Raw genomic sequence first — 18,501 nt, forward strand, 5'->3', positions numbered from 1 at the left:
GATTTTTGAAAAGTTTTAAAAATACATGGAGTACACTGTTTGCGAACTATTTTTTTGTTTCTTAATAATGCTGAGAAAATTTAATATTTTTTCCTTTGCTGTGCAAAAATATATTGAAAAATGTTTCTGCTCCCACCCAATTATTTTCCATTTCTAATCGATATGCGGTTACAAAAAAAATAAACCTTTTCTAATCTAATCTAATCTAATCTAACCCTAGCGCAACCAGTCTTTCGAGGGCATTATAAACATTTGCAGTGCCCCATTGCATTAGATTGCGTTGAAACATCACAAACGTTAAAGCGGCCAGGCCAACTGTGTAAAGTTAACCGCAAAGATAATTCGTTGAATTGGATTGAGTTTGAACACGAATGTTTAAACAGCAAAATTGTTCTGAATCTGCAGGGGAGGAAGAAACGTGGGGATCCCCCGCTCACGGTCCTGTTTGTTTAGACAATTTATCGTTGGGAGCCCCCATGCTAAGAAGTTTTTGTGCTCCAGAACCCTCAGGGATGGGACATTGTACAATTGCTACAAAAAAATTAACCTTTTTGCATTTTCCTCAACTTATTCTAGACATGACAATATCACTGCTGTCTATTCAAATGAGTCTTTTGTTATGATTTAAGCCCGCATCAAGTGCTAGCCATAATCTGAAGAAAAAAATGGGTTGGCATTTACCATAAAAAAAAATTAAAAGACTTCCTTGCACAAATAATCGATTCAAAATTTTAGTCGATAGCAAAAAATCGCAAAAGCAGTTTTTTTTTCTTTGTAAAAACAATATCCTTACAATTATAATGCTTGATCATTACATATTATCAAGCATAGCACAAATAAATCATGATAAAAACAAAAAAAAAATAACAAATTTTAAATTTCAAGCCCAAATTTCAATATTTCTAAACAAAAAGTATCATAAAAAGGATTTTTTTATTATTACAGTTACGCTTAAGTGAAAAAATGCCAAAATATCAATGAATTTAGACAGGTAAAAAAACTCCTTAGCAATTCTCTACCAAAACCGGAAATGGATTTTATTTGTATTTTTTGATTTGACTCAAACTTTGTGGGGGCCTTCCCTGTGACCAAATAAGCTATTTTGCGGCATTGGTTCACCCATACAAGTCTCCATACAATTTTGGCTGCTGTCCATACAAAAATGGTATGTAAATATTCAAACAGCTGTAACTTTTGAGTGAATTTTCTGATCAATCGATGTCTGATGTCGATATCTCAGCAACTAATGGTCCGATTTTCAATGTTAATACATGAAACATTCGTAAAATTTTCCGATCTTTTCGAAAAAAATATTTTGAAAAAAAATAAATCAAGACTAACATTTTAAAAGGGCCAAACAATGAATATTACGCCCTTTTAAAATGTCTGTCTTGATTAATTTTTTTTTTCAAAATATTTTTTTCGAAAAGATCGGAAAATTTCACGAATGTTTCATATTTTAACATTGAAAATCGGACCATTAGTTGCTGAGATATCGTCATTAGAAAATGGTGGGTTGTTTTGGTGAGACTTAGAAAACTTCAATTTTCGTGTTTCTTTTTCTTAAAGCGGCTGTATCTCAGCAACCCGAAGTCCAATCTTCAATGTCTCTTAGACAATTTTATAGCAAATTTTCTGAACCTTTCAAAAAAAAAATATTTTTAGAAATGGTCGCTCATGGTCACTATTTTTAAGGATCAAAAAACTGTAAATATTTTGCTAAAATCAAACTTTCGGTGGCTATATCTTGAAAACGAAGCCCTTTATCAAAAAAATTGTAGAGTAGTTTTCGATTGCAAATTCAATTTTGCATTAAAAAATAACTTCAAATTTGTTTTTGCATGAAATTTGGATTTTTTTCCAAAAATCACTATTTTTCAAAAATTCATAACTTGGCGGCAGATTTTTTGACCATGTTTCTCGATAGCTCAAAAGTTGTGGATTTCAGTCCCCTAAAACATATCAAAAAATCTCGAAAATCAAAAAATACGTATTTTGGGAAATTGAGTTTTAGTGAAAAAAAAGTTGATTAAAAAAATCTGCAAATTTTATTTTCCGTGTACCTTTTTTTTCTCATTTGTCCTCAACAATACCTACAACTTTGCCGAAGACACCAAATTGATTAGAAAATTCACTCAAAAGTTACAGCTGTTTGAATATTTTCATACCATTTTTGTATGGACAGCAGCCAAAATTGTATGGAGACTTGTATGGGTGAACCAATGACACAAAATAGCTTATTTGGTCATAGGGAAGGCCCCCACAAAGTTTGAGGCAAATCAAAAAATACAAAAAATAATGGTCGAAATCGGCCGATTTCGTAGAGAGTTGCTCCCCTCTTCTTTTTTTTTTGATCAAGGCAAGGGACAGGGGCAAAACAAATAAATTTTATTTTATTTTCAAATTCAAGTTTGATTTTTGAAATTTTTGGCGAAAATTATCACAAAATGCTTTGTACATCATTGCAGGTATTTGACAGTGGACTCTCTCGTTGTCAATAATGAAGGAACCGTCGAGAGCGGGAGGTATTAAAGTATAGAACGAAAATTAAGCATGCTACTTAATGAGAGTGAAAAATCTTTCGACAGCTGGAGCAATATTGATATCGAGAAGATCGCCAGCCAGAGAGCCGACTGAACTATCAAAAATTGCAAAGTTTCTACATTTTTGTATTTAAAAAAAAATACATTTTGCATCATTAGTTTGTGCATATAATTTTCGATACAAATTTGGCAGCTGTCCATTCAAAAATGATATATGAAAATTCAATAATCTGTATCTTTTGAAGAATTTTTTTGATCGATTAGGTGTCTTCGGCAAAGTTTCAGGTATTTTTTTTTTCATGCGAATCTTGTTTTAGTGACAAAAAGTGAAATAAAAAATCACCATTTTTTACCGTGTATCATTTTTTCAGTGTAGCCCTTATGCATATCTACAACTTTGCCCAAGACACCAAATTGACCAAAAAATTTCATCAAAGGATACAGAATTTTAAATTTGTATGGAAATAAACAAGACCGATTTCGTAGAAAATTGCTCAGTTGTCAAAAATGTGACCAAAAAACAAAATTTATCATTTGTGTTTTCTTCTTCACTGCTTGCCGCCCTACAAATAATCCAGTAAATTCCAATGTTTTCCCCCTCCACCCACGAAACCCCGGCCAACCCGATCTTCTCGTGTCACACCTACCTTGTAGTAGTGGAAGAAGTCCGATCCTGTCCGGTGGTGGTGACTGTCCTGATGACGGCACTAGTCAGAACGGTGTTGGAAAACTAACGTAGAATAGACGACCTACCTGGAACAAGAGAAAGAAAAAAAAAGAGGGAACACTTTTAGAAAAGTGAGCAAGTGTGCTTCGGCAAGAAGGCTTTTTCGCCGGAAATTAAACTTTCGCCCAATCGAAATTAAATCTAGAGAGAAGATGTTCTGTGGAAGTCACTTTAAGGTGGAGTGCCACCCAAGTTGATGCTGTTCGCGGAACTGTGAATTGACTCCTAATGATATCGTTGAATTGTAGGAAGATTAAAAAGTTGATTAATTCACATAGCAGAATAAGAGAAGTATTTTTGTCATGGAAATAAAAAAAAACAACAAAAATTCCAATCAAATAATTCGACTCCAAAAAAAAAAACGATTTCCCAATTGCGAAAAATGTCACCTCTCAGTCGGAATCGACCTGACAGCTGCTGTAATTCGACAGGACAACCAAACACAGAAGTAGGGCAATAAAAAATGGAGGGTGCCTGGCGATCGATCATGGGAACCCAGAGAGAGAGAGGGGTTCGGGGTGAACAATATGGGAGCTTTATCCCCTGGGGAGGTTGGGACAGATGGAAAAGCAGAAGAATTTATGCTCGGGAATTTAAAATGAAATATTACACGAAATTTACATCGATATCGGGGTGAGGGCTTCAGCAGGGGCGAAGTTAATGAAGTGAATTCGACAGTTTTATTGGAAGCCGGCAAACAGCGATGGAATTCGATCCAATATTCAATGCAATCGAAGGGGTCGCAATTTTTCACGGAAAATTTATGGTTGAAGTTTTCTTTATGTATTTGTGATATTTCATATTTTTGTTGTAATATTTTTATATATTTGTTTATTTTATAGATAAAAAATCGAATCTTAGACTCCTAGAGAATACTATAAACAAGTTTGTAATCTACAAAATAAAACTCATGAAACTCGATAACTCAGAAAAAACCCTCTGCAATCAATTCCTCCCCATGACTCTTTCCTAACAAATCGCTCCAAACGAATAACTAGCCACCAATTTCTGGCCAATTGAATCAAATGTCCCGTGGTGTCCCCCCCCCCCGCGCAACCCAGCCGGTTCAACAAATGGCCAAGTTTGGGAGTTCCCTAACAGCAAAACAATTCAGTACCAACAGTATCTCTCTGTGTCTCGTTCCCTCCAATAACGCTTTATGGCTCCCCAGTGGGTGGTCATCGAGCTGTGGGTGGAAAGCCGTTGTGTGGGCCCCCTGTTTGTGTTTTATGGAATTTCCTCTCGATTAAACACCGACCACCTACTCGCGCGCGATCATACACGGAATTGTTTTGTCGTTTGAGATTCGCAGAGGACCGCTAAGTGATGGCCAAGTGGGACAATGTTTGGCGTTTATTGTGGATATGATTTGGAGGGTTACTTGTAATATAATTAAGTCAGCTAGACAGATAAGAAAAACAAATATGAATTAAACAATAACAATTATTTAAAAAAAAGTAATAAAAAACTGCATTGGGAAAACTTGAACCGTGGAATCTAAACTTTTTAGAATACTTTGTATAACGTTTATTCTACATTTAATCAAATAAAGCCTTTTTACAAATTTTGAAAAAAAGGTGCAGCTGGTTATGTTACACATGACCGGTATGACAAAGAACTTTGCAAGATGATTGTTGAAATTTTCGATTAGAATGTCCGGTCCAAATTCCCCTCTTATAATAACCGTCCTATCGAACTAAGGGGACGGAAATTGCAAGTGGAGCTGAAATAGAAATCGAAGTGAAATCAATTTACTTTCCTTCACCACTCGAAAGTTACCAAGATGCGGGAATGTTTTTGCAAGGCTGTTGCAAGCAATCGGCGGCAGTAAAGGAAATTTGAACAGCAGACACTAAAAACTACCCTTACAGTGCTCTTAATGATTACGAGATAGTTATTTTAAATTTCCAGAAACAGATTTTCGCAGTGGCACAACAAAATGTGCATCGCAGTTATCTATTTATTACTTCCTGCCTAATAAGCAATATATTTTAACTGCTTAATTTCAGATAATGGCCAAATGCAAATTTTTATGTCCAGTATCAAAAATCATAAAGTTTGATACCCATATTGCCCCAACTCTTATGGTTCGGCAAATGTCCCCCCATCGGAACATCCGCGGGACCTCCGGCCACTCCGGATTGTGGCCACTACTGCCAAAATATCAAATTTCATGTCCAGTATCAAAAACCATAAAGTTTGATACCCATATTGCCCCAACTCTTACGGTCCGGCAAATGCAAAAACCATAAAGTTTGATACCCATATTGCCCCAACTCTTACGGTTCGGAAAATGTCCCCTCATCGGAACTTCCGCGGGGCATCCGGCCACTCCGGATTGTGGCCACTACTGCCGAAATGTCAAATTTCATGTCCGGTATCAAAAACCATAAAGTTTAATACCCATATTGCCCCAACTCTTACGGTTCGTCAAATATCCCCCCATCAGAACATCCGCGGGGCCTCCGGCCACTCCGGATTGTGGCCACTACTGCCAAAATGTCAAATTTCATGTCCGGTATCAAAAACCATAAAGTTTGATACCCATATTGCCCCAACTCTTACGGTTCGTCAAATATCCCCCCATCGGAACATCCGCGGGGCCTCCGGCCACTCCGGATTGTGGCCACTACTGCCAAAATGTCAAATTTCATGTCCGGTATCAAAAACCATAAAGTTTAATACCCATATTGCCCCAACTCTTACGGTCCGACAAATGTCCCCCCATCGGAACATCCGCGGGGCCTCCGGCCATTCCGGATTGTGGCCACTACTGCCGAAATGTCAAATTTCATGTCCAGTATCAAAATCCCTAAAGTTTGATACCCATATTGCCCCAACTCTTATGGTTCCGCAAATGTCCCCTTATCGGAACATCCCCGGGGCCTCCGGCCACTCCAGGTGGTGGCCACTACTGCCAAAATGTTAAATTTCATGTCCGGTATCAAAAACCATAAAGTTTGATACCCATATTGCCCCAACTCTTATGGTTCCGCAAATGTCCCCTTATCGGAACATCCGCGGGGCCTCCGGCCACTCCGGATTGTGGCCACTACTGCCAAAATGTCAAATTTCATGTCCGGTATCAAAAACCATAAAGTTTGATACCCATATTGCCCCAACTCTTATGGTTCCGCAAATGTCCCCTTATCGGAACATCCCCGGGGCCTCCGGCCACTCCGGATTGTGGCCACTACTGCCAAAATGTCAAATTTCATGTCCGGTATCAAAAACCATAAAGTTTGATACCCATATTGCCCCAACTCTTACGGTCCGGCAAATGTCCCCCCATCGGAACATCCGCGGGGCCTCCGGCCATTCCGGATTGTGGCCACTACTGCCGAAATGTCAAATTTCATGTCCAGTATCAAAATCCCTAAAGTTTGATACCCATATTGCCCCAACTCTTATGGTTCCGCAAATGTCCCCTTATCGGAACATCCCCGGGGCCTCCGGCCACTCCGGATTGTGGCCACTACTGCCAAAATGTCAAATTTCATGTCCGGTATCAAAAACCATAAAGTTTAATACCCATATTGCCCCAACTCTTACGGTCCGGCAAATGTCCCCCCATCGGAACATCCGCGGGGCCTCCGGCCATTCCGGATTGTGGCCACTACTGCCGAAATGTCAAATTTCATGTCCAGTATCAAAATCCCTAAAGTTTGATACCCATATTGCCCCAACTCTTATGGTTCCGCAAATGTCCCCTTATCGGAACATCCCCGGGGCCTCCGGCCACTCCGGATTGTGGCCACTACTGCCAAAATGTCAAATTTCATGTCCGGTATCAAAAACCATAAAGTTTAATACCCATATTGCCCCAACTCTTACGGTCCGGCAAATGTCCCCCCATCGGAACATCCGCGGGGCCTCCGGCCATTCCGGATTGTGGCCACTACTGCCGAAATGTCAAATTTCATGTCCAGTATCAAAATCCCTAAAGTTTGATACCCATATTGCCCCAACTCTTATGGTTCCGCAAATGTCCCCTTATCGGAACATCCCCGGGGCCTCCGGCCACTCCAGGTGGTGGCCACTACTGCCAAAATGTTAAATTTCATGTCCGGTATCAAAAACCATAAAGTTTGATACCCATATTGCCCCAACTCTTATGGTTCCGCAAATGTCCCCTTATCGGAACATCCGCGGGGCCTCCGGCCACTCCGGATTGTGGCCACTACTGCCAAAATGTCAAATTTCATGTCCGGTATCAAAAACCATAAAGTTTGATACCCATATTGCCCCAACTCTTATGGTTCCGCAAATGTCCCCTTATCGGAACATCCCCGGGGCCTCCGGCCACTCCGGATTGTGGCCACTACTGCCAAAATGTCAAATTTCATGTCCGGTATCAAAAACCATAAAGTTTAATACCCATATTGCCCCAACTCTTACGGTCCGGCAAATGTCCCCCCATCGGAACATCCGCGGGGCCTCCGGCCATTCCGGATTGTGGCCACTACTGCCGAAATGTCAAATTTCATGTCCAGTATCAAAATCCCTAAAGTTTGATACCCATATTGCCCCAACTCTTATGGTTCCGCAAATGTCCCCTTATCGGAACATCCCCGGGGCCTCCGGCCACTCCAGGTGGTGGCCACTACTGCCAAAATGTTAAATTTCATGTCCAGTATCAAAAACCATAAAGTTTGATACCCATATTGCCCCAACTCTTATGGTTCCGCAAATGTCCCCTTATCGGAACATCCCCGGGGCCTCCGGCCACTCCGGATTGTGGCCACTACTGCCAAAATGTCAAATTTCATGTCCGGTATCAAAAACCATAAAGTTTAATACCCATATTGCCCCAACTCTTACGGTCCGGAAAATGTCCCCCCATCGGAACATCCGCGGGGCCTCCGGCCACTCCAGGTGGTGGCCAGTTCCAATGATCGACTCACGCGACCGGCATGTTTTAGCTGGTCCTTGCCTCCAATCCATCTGCTCCCGGACCTCCAGGCCATCTGCTTCTGATGTGTTCTCGTCGACGTCCAGCAATAGAATGAATTTTCGGGACCGACCGAGCCGAGTTTTGTTGGCTCGTCGACGATCCGAAAATTATGAGGTGGAGTGGGGGTGATTTTAGATACATCAATCTCACGTCTCTCGATTGACTGATTGGGAAACGTTCGTTCATCCAACCAGCGTGCACCAAAAAGAGGGGAAATTTGCCGAGAGGGGAATTCGTCACGTAACGTTTTCGCTTCGCGAAAATTTTGGATTGACACCACGTATAAAAACCTTAGGACAAAGTTCTTTGTCAAAATCAAAAAAAATAAATGCAAAGGTGAGACATTTAAATTTAAAATTATTACAAATTATGGAGTAACAATCTCTCAAACATCGCTCTACATCAAATATTGGACAATGTGTACTCAATCTGAACTCAATTTCGAATTCAATTGAAAATTCAATCATGTCCAATAATTCGAACTTACGTGTAAATTCCCGAGGATTTCGAATATGTCAACAGTGGGCCGAAAAAGTGCCGTCTTGTTGGTCTACAGGGCAAAAAAAGACGGTGTAGAAAGTTTTTCGAAAATATTTTTTAAGGACTCTATTTTCGTGATGAATTATTCTTAAAAAGAAAAAAATGAAGAATTTTCGATAATTAAAAAATGACTATGAATCAGAACATTGCATTTCATTTAGAAAAAAATAAGTCATTTTCGATTTAAGCGGTAACGTCATGATTCGAAATCCAGACACTTAACGTCATGCTTCGAATTCCCGGACGCTTCGAAACCCGTACACTTCATCTTGTTTTAACAAATAAGTAGATATAAGTGGGCATAATTATTGTCTAAACTGTGTTATTTGATGAATTCTAACATCAACTTTCATTTCAAATATGTTTGGACGCTGTGGGCAATGCTAAAACAATTAAATTAAATTAAATCATGTGATTACCAAAACTGTGAAACATTTTTGCTGAAATATTTCATAGGCATTCGAAGCACCGGGAAAGCAAAGCAGAAATTTTTGGTTCTGATTTTCTTAAATTCTGGCAATTTTTTATACAAAATACCGATTGTTTTGATGTTAACATCTTATTTGAGACCTAAAAAATTACATTCATTAAAATTTCGGCCAAAATTTGTGCGATCCTTAAGTAAAATCGAGTGTCCGGAATTCGAATCAAAAGTGTCCGGATTTCGAATCAGCTTTTAACAGTGTCCGGGATTCGAAGCACAACAAGTCATTTCGATTTGGAAATTCTGAGGAAAAATTGTTAGAAAAGACATATTTTGCATGCATTCTCTTTAAATTGACTGTTTATACTACAACCTGATGATATTTCTACATTTCTAACTTATAACATGATTTTTTGCCAGCTATAACAAAAATGATATGCTACTAAGTGTCCGGATTTCGAATCATGACGTTAGAAGCATATCATTTTCGTTTTAGCTGACAAAAAATCATGTAATAAGTTGGAAATGAAGAAATATCATCAGGATGTAGTATAAACAGTCAGTTTTAAGAAAATGCATGCAAAATATGTCTTTTCTAACAATTTTTTTCAGGATTTGAAAATTAATATGACTTGTTATGCTTCGATTCCCGGACACTGTTAAAAGCTGATTCGAAATCCGGACACTTTTGCTTTGAATTCCGGACACTCGTTTTTGCTAATGAATCGCACAAATTTTGACTGAAATGTTAGTGAATTGCATTCTTTAAGTCTCAAATAAGCTGTTTACATCAGAACAATCGATATTTTATATAAAAATTAGCAGGAATTTAATAAAATCAAAACCATAAATTTCTGCTTTGTCTTCCCGGTGCTTCGGACGCCTATGAAATATTTCACGTGAAATGTTTCACAGTTTTGGTAAACTTATTATTTTATTTTATTTAATTGTTTTGACATTAACTACAGCGTTCAAACAAGCTTTAAATGAAAGTTGATGTTAGAATTCATCAAGTAACAAAGTTTTGACATTCATAATGTGAACTTATATCCAAATAATTGATAAAACAAGATGAGGTGTCCGGATTCGAAGCGTCTGGGAATTCGAATCATGACGTTACACAGTTCAAAAATCAAGGTAATAAATATTACATTTGTTAAAGTTGACAGATTTTGTGTCAAAAAAAATGTTTAAAAATACCACTGAAAATATGTAATTTGTCATCATTCTATGTGTCATCAAACTTATTCAGCTAATGTTGTTGAAAAATTACATCAACTAACAGGTAATATTCAACCATCAATATTTTCAAGCTTCAAGTAAGCTTTAAAAAATATTTTTTACTGGAAGTTTAAGCAATCCAACGGGTGGTACAAAATTAAAATTTTCAGCACCTGTTTCGAAAAGTAATACTTTTCAACATTGTTTTGACGCATGGACATTAACGTGGTTCACCGATGTATGAAAAAGACAAAAGTGAGGATCAAAACCTATAAGAAATCTAGAAGAAAAGTTAAAAAGTGCAAAATAAATCATTCAGTTGATTGAAATTCCATCTTAACCTTAAAGAAATAAGTTCAAATTTTCAGGGAATATATCCGTGAACACTGCTAATGGACTTAAAATTTCATTCATGTTGTTCGGAACTGCAAAAATCTGTGTATGCAACTCGCTGCAAAACATGATTTTTCCAGCACTCGTCATATTTATCCAATTTGGTGAACCTCTTTAGACAAATATACAACTCGTGCTGGATAAATCTAATTTTTGCCACTTGTTGCACAAACTACACAGCAAAAACATTAGGGTTTAATATGGTTGTGTGGAAAAAAGACACTAAATACTACACACAGCATGTATAATTTTTTTAAACACAAAAAAAAGTTGCTACCGATGGGATTCAAACCCAGCACCAACAGTACGGACTGGCGCCGTAGCCCGCTTGGCCATCAGACCGTTGATGAATCGATATGATAAACGCATATATCCCGTTTTTTCATTCAAGAATGACGGGAAAAGTAACTACCGGCATCTGGGGCAAATTGTATTTTTAAAGTTTTTTTCTTGAAATCAACTTAGGCCGCTGCAAATATTTTTCAAATGTTATGTCCGAGTTTACCGAAGGCATCAAATTGATCAGAATTTGTTTTTCACAAGATACGGGCCGAATACTAACATACCGTAAACTGGGGTGACTTTGATAGCCCGGGGTGACATTGATAGAAATTTGATTTGGCCACTAATTTTGATATAACAGTCACATTTTTGCTTATGTGTTCGTTAATAAGCTCCCTTAATGCTTGCATACTCATAATTCTCAAATATCTAAACAATTAATTTGATGGGCATTTTAAAAACCTATCAAAGTCACCCCGGGCTATTAAAGTCACCCCATTTTACGGTATTCATTTAGTATGACCAACCTAAATGGAAAAAGGAAAGCAGGTAAAACCTAAAATCTAGAAAAAAGCGAATTTCGAGAGAAAAAAATTACCTATAAAAACTCGTGAAAACTCAATGTTCTTTTGAAATTAACCAAGTAACCAAGTTTTTTTTTAATAATTTCGTGTTTTATGTAACTTTGCAAAGTCATTTTTACACAAGGTTGTGAACGATAAAATCATCGATGCTCGATAACGATAATTCTATTGTTATCGCCATTTTGATGATTCTATCGGCGATAATCTTATCGCCGATGATGTACGACAACTCGTTTTTCAAATCTTTCTAAAATCTAAATTATTCAATCATATTATATTATATTTTCAATATTCTCATTGAGAATATATTTTTCGAAAATGTAGTAAGTTTCAAAGTATGAATACTCCAAATCGTTCACAAAATACCGTATTTTTTTCAAAAGTACTCAAATTTTCATAATATGCAATATGGGTATCAAACGAAGCGAAATTGTGTTGATATTGTTCACCTTTTTGCCTTCCTCACTGAGGTAAGGCTATAATCCTGCTCTAAAATTGAACTTTTTATTTAAAGCTCGAAAACCCACCTTGATGTATACATATCGACTCAGAATCGAAAACTGAACAAATGTCTGTGTGTATGTGTGTGTGTATGTGTGTGTGTATGTGTGTGTGTATGTGACCAATAATGTCACTCAGTTTTCTCAGCACTGGCTGAACCGATTTTGACCAAACCAGTCGCACATAAAAATTTAACTGAAAACCAACATTGACAGTTAACCGCCACTGCTAGTTTCCCCTTTCAAGCAAAGTTTTCTTCTCAAAACTAAAAAAAAATCCTGACGCAGGAGCAATAACATTCAACGACTGACGACAAGTCCTGTCCAATCGACAGCAGCTCGCGTCCGCCTGACGAGGTCGAGATAAGGCCCAAAGCTGCTGGCCGTCGCCCGCTTCCCAAAGCGGGTCCGAAAGTAATGGCCAAATGACCGTTCATGTGTTGAAGTGAAGGGGGGGGGGAATAGTCATCCAAAGTAAAATGGACGATGGAGCTCCTTTTTTTGCGGAGCTTTCAAAGCTTGCAGAGGAGAGCGTACATTGCCATGTTTATGACTATTTGGCAGATATTGGAACGTATGAGAGGCGAATAGTGGGCAGTTCAATCTGTTGTTTAGGAAGATTATTATTTCTCATGTAAAGTTTTGAGTCTAAACCACCATCAAACATATTTTTTTGCGTGTTTAAAAATTCACATATGTGAGATTTTTCGCAACCCGGAAAACAGACAAATAGTGTTGTTTTCCTGGTGTCTCTTTTTTACAAAAAAAAATCCTCATCCTAGTTTGGGTTGAACTTTGCACAGCGCCAGCTGTGAAGCAGACCAAAACAGGAAATTACAATTGATGGTGGGACCAGCCATGCCAAATATACAGATAAATCTGTATTATACAGATTTTTTGATCCCAAAAATCACAAAAATCTGTATATACAGATTTTTTAAAAATGATTTATTTTGAAAATTTCTATAATTTAGCAATTGAATTATGCTTTAATATGATTAAAAAGCTTAAATCTGTTGTGAAAAGTTTAAAAAAAATCTTCTATGGCTTCGAATTAGACATGATACAGATAAAATACAGATTAATTTTTAAGAAAATACAGATTTCCCATAAAATAATCTGGCAACGTTGGGTGGGACATTTCCGGGAAAAAAGAAGGTGGAACGATGCCATTTTCTGGTGGTCATCCTGTCTGGGGCAGATGTTTCGAAAATGCTGTTACACCTGGTGAAAGTGTGACAGACATTCGGATATTGCTGCAGGTTGAACTACTTGGTATTATGGATGCTATTTGAAACAAAAATGTTTACCATTTACGAACAAGTTTCGTTTCTTGGTACAATTTAATTCTACCAATTACAGCTTGTTTGTGCTAATAGCCCAAATGACCGAGAGTGTGAAAAGCCCCTCCTAAAGTTAAACGCCAATTCCAATTGATATATCACTGGATCGCCACATTAACTGCTTCTTTCCGGACATCCAAAGACCTCGCACGAATCGCTCCGGAAGTCTTGGACAAAGCGAGCAAATTCTGGTCATCGATAACAAGCGGAAAGGCCGTTAAGCTGGGTTCACAATAAAGCTTAAGGAGCGCAGAAGACAAGACGGCAGCAACTCCTTTTCTGTGTCCTGTGTTTATAAATCTTCCCCTGCCCTCCGGGCTGGTCACCGAACCTGGTGTCAGGACCCGGGCCTTCTGGTCTGGAATGTGCCACCGCTGAGCATTCCACACGGCACAGGCAATTTACGAGTTGACAACACCAAGTCGGACACGTCAGGGAGCGAGGTGGTCCCGGTTGGGGAGCCTCAATTCCTCAGGAAGCGCAAAAAAATGAAATATCTCACTGAAACACTTGTGTAACTTTTGTTCAACAAGTCTAACAAAACTATTGTAACAGGAAATCAACAGTTTTGGAGGCTGCAATTTTTGGGTTTTCAAAATTTCACTTTTTTCAAAGTTTTATAAGTTTTCTATGTTTTGTTGAATAGAAGTAACATAAATGTTACACAGAAGTTTCCAACAGTTTCTAAGACATCTCAAAAATTGTCCCAAGTTCTAAGTACTCACTTAGTGCCTTCTTCAATTTGTACAGAGGCTTCCCAACTCCAACAAGATAACACAAGCCCACGTGTCTGACACCGCCCCCTGATCCCCCTCCCCTCCTTCACCTCTTCCTTAAGGGAAGGTGATACACCAATAAACACATGGCAAAGCAAGTGTTCGATTAGTACGTGTGTGTTCTGCGAAGAAGCCGCACAACAACAAAGGACTATCTGTGCCAAAACTATATCGGGTTGGGAACAGGTATCGAACGGGGGACGGACGGCCAGACATGGAGTACGTGACTGGAATGGCCGGGGGGTACGCGACGCGTTTGATAAAAAGCCTTTTGGTGCGTCGTAGGTTCCGGGATTTTGGCGAGGAGGAGGAGACGCCGTTAAAGGTTGAAAATTGAATGTCGAGGTAGTACGTGTTAAGGGAGTTTGAAAATGTGTTTTGTGGTTTAAATTAGGAAACGATATTCGTTTAAAAATCAGCAATCAAATATAAACTGTTGGGATATTTTGGCATTTCTCTGTAAACAGTTCTCTGAGAACGCTTGCAAGATTTGTACAATAAAGCACATGAGCAATTCTCACCAAAACCAGAAATGGATTTTATTTATATTTTTTAATTTGGTTCAAACTTTGTGGGCCCTTTCCTTTGACTAAAGAAGCCATTTTTCGAGTTTGGTCCACCCATACAAGGCTCCATACAATTTTGGCAGCTGTCCATTAGGGTGACAATAGAAAAAATCGACTCCATGAATCCCCCTGATTCGATTTCTCAGGCAAAAATAAGTAACTGTGAAAAAATAAACCTAAACCGATTTCGCTAAAAAAAAGTCTTATTTTCACCTTAAGAATCGAGCCAGGAAGTATCTCTTAAGAGTATCCAAAATTTAAAAATTTTCTTGTCACCCTACTGTCCTTGCAAAAATGGTACGTAAATAATTCGATAATTCAGAAAAATATGGATACGTAAAATTTTATTTGCCAATTTTGAAATCAATTTTTTAGGTTTTTAATTTTGATTTGATATGTTAAAAGTATGGGCAAAACTGTTGCCGTGGAGCTGCAATTTATTGAAATATTGTGTTTTTTAGGAAAAATAAAAATTTGAGTCAAAAAACACCAGTTTTCATTGTAAAACTAAATTCTTGTGAAGACTGTAATAACAAAATTCATGCCATTTCAAAAACAAATACTGTTAAAATAACAAAAAGTGCTATGGAATCTTCTTTAAAAATCAATTTTTGCATAAGGGTTTAATAACAGGATATGTTATCATAACAAAATTTGTTATTGGATTGAAATTGATTGAAAGCCGAAACATCTTTGGAATAACATTTTTTGTTATGGAAGAAAAACTCCAACTGTTATTGGGATGATCGGATTAGTTGTTAAAATAGCAAAAAATAATAACAGAGATTTGTTCGAAGAATAACTAAAAATGTTATTAGTCTGTTATTACAAAAACAGTCCAATAACAAAAAAAAATCATAACGACGAATAACAAAACTTGTTTTTAATAACCTAAAATGTTATTATCCTATTATTTTCAATTATCAAAAAATTTTATTCCAAAGTTATTACCGTCTGCTCGGGTTTATAATCGATAATTACTCAACAGATTTTTTGATAAAGTGAACCATTTTCAAAATATAGCAACTTAAATTTTAATTTGAACTGAAATGATTTTTAGTCTCATCCGAAAATTCTCACATTTTCTAATGCCAATATCTCAGCAACTAATGGTCCACTTTTCAATGTTGAAAAATAAAAGATTGATTAAACAATTTGACAATCTCCAATTTGATTTTTGAAATTTTTGGAATAAAGACTAACATTTCAAAAGGGTCAAACAATCCATTCCATTTTTTAAGCTATGGTGTATGACAGATTAATTGTTTTTGAACAAACTTTGTAAGGAAAATTTAATGATTTTGAATAGCGTAAAAAACAGGAAAAAACGCGTAAAAATTTACCAAAAGCACCAAATTTTATATTTCAGTCCTTTCAAAAGGTAAAAAAGTAAAAAATGAAATAGTAAATAATACTGAAATAGCTTCCAAATTTGCGTCACAATAATGGGTTATTTTTTATTTAAAAAATTTGTAAAAAATCATATCAATGTGAAACAACAAAATAGCAATATCATTACCACCGGTGGTACCAAGGGGTCGGGGTTCCCGTGCACCCCCTTTGACAAAAAATTGATCTAGATTTGTCTGAGGGGTAATTCCCCCCCTTCTTGGACAATTGTCAATAGAGCAATTCGCTTCGAAAACGGTATTTTTTCTTAAATTTTAATTTTTGTATTTTTTAATCCGGCTGAAACATTTTTGGAACCTTTGGTTAACTCTAAGAAGCCATTTTGTATCGTTAGATAACCATATAATTTTCCATACAAATTTGGAACCTGTTCATACAAGAATTGTGCATGAAAATTTAAAACTCTGTATCTTTTGAAGGAATTTTTGATCGATTTGGTGTCTTCGGCAAAGTTGTAGGTATGGATACGGACTACACTGGAAAAAAATAATACACGGTAAAAAAAATTTGGTGACTTTTTTATTTAACTTTTTATCACTAAAACATTCCAATTCCAAATTTCCAGGTTGTGCCAAAAATCTTTGACCGAGTTATGAATTTTCGAATCAACACTATTTTTTTCAAAAAATCGAAATATTGGTAGCAAAAATTTTTCAACTTCATTTTTTGATGTAAAATCAAATATGCAATCAAAAAGTACTTTACTGAATTTTTGATAAAGTGCACCGTTTTCAAGTTATAGCCATCTTTAGGTGACTTTTTTGGAAATAGTCGCAGTTTTTCATTTTTGCTCACTTTTGACAAAAATATTTTTGAAAAGCTGAGATAATTCTCTATATTTTGCATTTTGAAATTTATTGATACGACCCTTAGTTGCTGAGATATTGCCATGCAAATGTATAAAAACATGAAAATTTATGTTTTCCAAACAACCCATCATTTTCTAATGTCGATATCTCAGCAACTAATTCGTGAAATTTTCCGATTGTTTCGAAAAAAAAAATATTAATTTTTTTTTAAAACAAGACTAACATTTTAAAAGGGGGTAATATTGAATGCTGAGCCCTTTTGAAATGAGGGTGAGATTTGGAAAACATCAATTTTCTTGTTTTTAAACCTTTGCATGGCAATGAAAACCTAACCTAAAAATTTATTTAACTTGAAAACGGTGCACTTCATCAAAACTGTACTTAAGTACTTTTTGATTGCAAATTTGATTTTACATCGAAAAATGAAGTTGAAAATTTTTGCGACCAAAATTTCGATTTTTTGAAAAAAAATATTGTGTGGATTAAAAAATTCATAACTCGGTCAATGGATTTTTGCCTATTCTGAAAATTTCTGAAAAGTTGCCATTTGATGTCCTCCAAAACATATCAGAAAATGAAAAAAAAAAATAAAAATAGTATTTTTTGTAAATCAAGTTTTAGTAACAAAAAGTTAAATAAAAAATCACAATTTTTATGACCTTGTTTCATTCTTTTTCACACAGAAAAAAATAATGTAAATTTGGAAGCTTTAATTTTGGAAGGTTGAATATTACCTCTTTAATGATGTAATTTTACCTCAATTTATTCTGAAAAAGTGGCATTACACCAGAAAAGAGGTAAAATTACACATTTCCAGAGTTAAACTTACACCTTTTTTCTGATATAAAAGATGTACCCCTTCTCAGATGTAATATTACCATGATTTTTTTTCTGTTCAGTGTAGTGTTCTGATTGAATGTGATTGACCGCCATCTTGGTTTAAAAAAATGGAGAACTGAGAAATTTTTTTCAATTAATATAGCTATTGATGTTTATAATTAATTTAAACATTTGTTTCAATGAATTGCAATAATAGTAGTTTATGCAACAAGTAACAAAAAGAGGATTTTTTCAGCACGAGTCGTACATTTATCCAACGAGGTTCACCGAGTTGGATAAATACGAAGAGTGCTGAAAAAATCAAGTTTTGCAACGAGTTCCATACAACATTTTTTGCAATTCCAAAAAACACACACTGAGTGAAATTTTATGACAAATTTTCATATTTTTTTTTGTCAATAAATCGTTTAAATCAGAAAAATGTTGAAAAGTGTTACTTTTCGAAACAAGTGCTGAAAAGTTCAACTTTTCAGCACCCATTTGAGTGCATTTATTTTGAAAAGTGTTGCTATTCGATTCTGTTATTTTTGGTACAGAAAAGTAGGCTATTTCGTCGTTCAAGAATGACAGGAAAAGTAAGTAGTTTCAC

At 36.5% G+C, this 18,501-nt stretch overlaps 1 protein-coding gene across 1 annotated transcript in view; it reads right to left on the reverse strand.

The window, feature by feature from the left end:
* The window catches only part of LOC120421204 (uncharacterized), a 361,516-nt gene that overhangs the window by 284,294 nt on the left and 58,721 nt on the right, over positions 1-18,501 (reverse strand). Inside the window, exon 2 of the mRNA XM_052706357.1 lies at positions 3,191-3,296. The gene's annotated coding sequence lies outside the window, so the exon portion shown is untranslated. The remainder of the gene's footprint in view (positions 1-3,190; positions 3,297-18,501) is intronic.

Source organism: Culex pipiens, chromosome 1, assembly GCF_016801865.2.
Source record: "Culex pipiens pallens isolate TS chromosome 1, TS_CPP_V2, whole genome shotgun sequence".
In the NCBI taxonomy this organism is placed as follows: Eukaryota; Metazoa; Arthropoda; class Insecta; order Diptera; family Culicidae; genus Culex; species Culex pipiens.